Consider the following 2,728-nt stretch of genomic DNA (forward strand, 5'->3'; position numbering starts at 1 on the left):
ATGTGAGAGTTGGACTATAAAGAAAGCTGAGCGCCAAAGAATGGATGCTTTTGAACTGTGGTGTTGGAGAAGACTTGGACTGCAAGGAGATCCAACCAGTCAATCCTAAAGGAAGTCAGTTCTGAATATTTATTGGAAGGACTGATGTTGAAGCTGAAACTCCAATAATTTGTCTACCTGATGCAAAGAACTGACTCATTTAAAAAGACCCTGATGCTGGGAAAGATTGAAGGCGGGAGGAGAAGGAGACGACAGAGGATGAGATGGCTTGATACCATCACCGACTCAATGGACATGAGTTTGAGTAAACTCTGGAAGTTGGTGATGGACAGGGAGGCCTGGCATGCTGCAATCCATGGGGTCACAGAGTCGGACATGACTGAGCAACTGAACTGAACTCTATCCCATAGGATTGTTATCTGTATAGGAAGAGGGCAAATTGAACATAGCATGTCCAGAGGGGAGACAGCCATGAGAGCATGAAAGCAGAGCCTGGAATAATCAGCCAAAAACCAGGAAACACTTGGAGACATCACAAGATGGAAGAAACAAGAAAAAGCCTCCTCCAGAGCCATCAGAGGGAGCATGGCCCTACCACCACTGTGACTTTCAGAAAATCACTTGAGCCTTGAGGAAAGAGAGAGAAGTCACAACCCGCCCCACGCCCCGCCCCTGCCCGCCAATTTGTGGTACTTTGTTGGGCAGCTCTAGGAACCTAATATAATAATATAATCTCATATCAAGGCTCAGAAGTTGTACTGTTACAGTCTCCATTCTACAGAGAGCCTGACGTTGGACACTGCCCACAGCAACTCTCCTAAACCCCTCAAGACACCATCTCCCCTGGAATGAATATGAGATCCTGGATGAGGGGTGAGATCTAGCATAGAGAGTGTGAGGATGGAGAAGGCTCCTGGACATGGAGGGTTGGAGGCACAGCCCACTGAAGGCTGCTCTTATGTTCAGGCTACAGTCCTGCTCTCTCATTCCATGCCCACTCTCCTCACTTCTCTCCCAGCTGCTGCAGAGTTCCATGTTCTCCTGCAGGCTCACTGCTCCGGGCAGACTGATTGTCAGGCAAGGGGAAGCCTGTCCTTTAAAGGACAGTGATTGCAGGGCAGGGTGAGCCCTTGAGACTGTGGGTCTTTGGGATGCCCCTCCTTCTGGATGCTTGAGCACATGTGGCTTTCCACCCAGATGTAATCCTGTGAGTATCCCTTGGCTTCACATCCTGCATCCCACCACCATCCCAGCCCTATCCCTGTACCCAGGCCTAGCTCAGGGAACCAGGACAAGCAAAGGCCTGGGATTCCTTCCTTGCTCACAAAGGTCCCTAAAGCAGTAGCCAGTGATATTTGCCACAGAGGAGGGTAGGTGAGAGCCAGACAGGAGGTCAGTCCTTTGCCAAGGAGGCTAGAGGTCAGAGCAGACATCAACTGTGGGTGGGGAATGGGGGCTTCTCCGGAGAAGAACGGTGGCTGAGACAACTCCCACCAGCACCTAAAGGGGCAGGCTCAGGGCACTTAGAGAATGCGAGAGCTTCTCTCTGATGGGCAGGGAGCTCCTTGTGCTTGGCCCCACCTTGGTGAGAATGACCTGGGTGCCTGGGTGGTTTGTGCTTATGCAGTGTCTACTGGAGAGGATGGTGCCCCCGGGAAATGCCCCTCCCCCGGAATGCCCTGGGTTGCTCTTGATATGTCGTGGCTACTATTGTCATGCTTGCTGGACTTCCCCTGGGCTAGTACTGTCACCCATCAGTCAGTTCATTTCATGAATAGACACAAAGAATACCTGTTTTTTTCTGGGAGAGCCCCCTAGGGCTGTGATCTACAGCAAGAGCCCACAACTGAGGCCAGGTATAGACCTGGAACCCTGTATTTGCTCAAAAACCACTTTAAGACATCTGCCAGTGTTATTTGCCACAGAAGTCTGTCAAGATCCAGGCAGGATTCAAATTGTTGGAAAGGATATCAAGGGTCCAGAGCAAAACTTTAGGTGTGCATACGTGTGAGTGTTCAGTCGCTCAGTCATGTCCAACTCTTTTCGACCCCAGGAATGTAACCCCCTGGGGCTCCTCTGTCCATGGGAATTCCCAGGCAAGAATACTGGAGTGAGCTGCCATTTCTTCCTCCAGGGTATCTCCCCACTCAGGGATAGAACTTGCATCTCCCACATTGCAGGCAGATTATTTAACACTGAGCCTCCGGGGAAGCCATGAGGAAACACAGGGACTTCTCAGAGGAGTAAAACTTTCACTGAGAATCCTTAACCCAGGGATAGCACCTGCCCAATCTGTGATGCCCTGGGCAAGATCAGCTTGGGAACAGGGTGGTCTGTGTCCACACAGAGGCTGCTGCAGAAGATGCTGGATCCTGGAAATGACCCCCAGATAAGTCAGTGGGGACGGGGGGCAGTTTGCACCTCCTAGCAGCCAAAGGCCTGAGGTTCTTATGTACCCAGAGCAAGAACCCAACCACACCTAGCAGTCATATCCAGTAAGGGGCATGACAAGTACATGCTTTGAGAGCTGTCATGTATCCATCCTGGACTGCCCCCTGGAGCTGTGGTCCCGGCCTTGGCCCCAGAGCACAGATGTCCTCATGGAGGTCGGGGCGACAGCTCACCTGCAGCGGCATCTGTGCCCCTCTCCATCTCCCGGCCAGCCCCGGGCAGGTCTGATGGGATCTACAGGGGCTTACTGCTTCCACCTCTCTGGGGCGGCCAACCC

This window comes from Bison bison, unplaced genomic scaffold (assembly GCF_000754665.1).
Source record: "Bison bison bison isolate TAMUID 2011002044 unplaced genomic scaffold, Bison_UMD1.0 scf7180017864529, whole genome shotgun sequence".
In the NCBI taxonomy this organism is placed as follows: domain Eukaryota; kingdom Metazoa; phylum Chordata; class Mammalia; order Artiodactyla; family Bovidae; genus Bison; species Bison bison.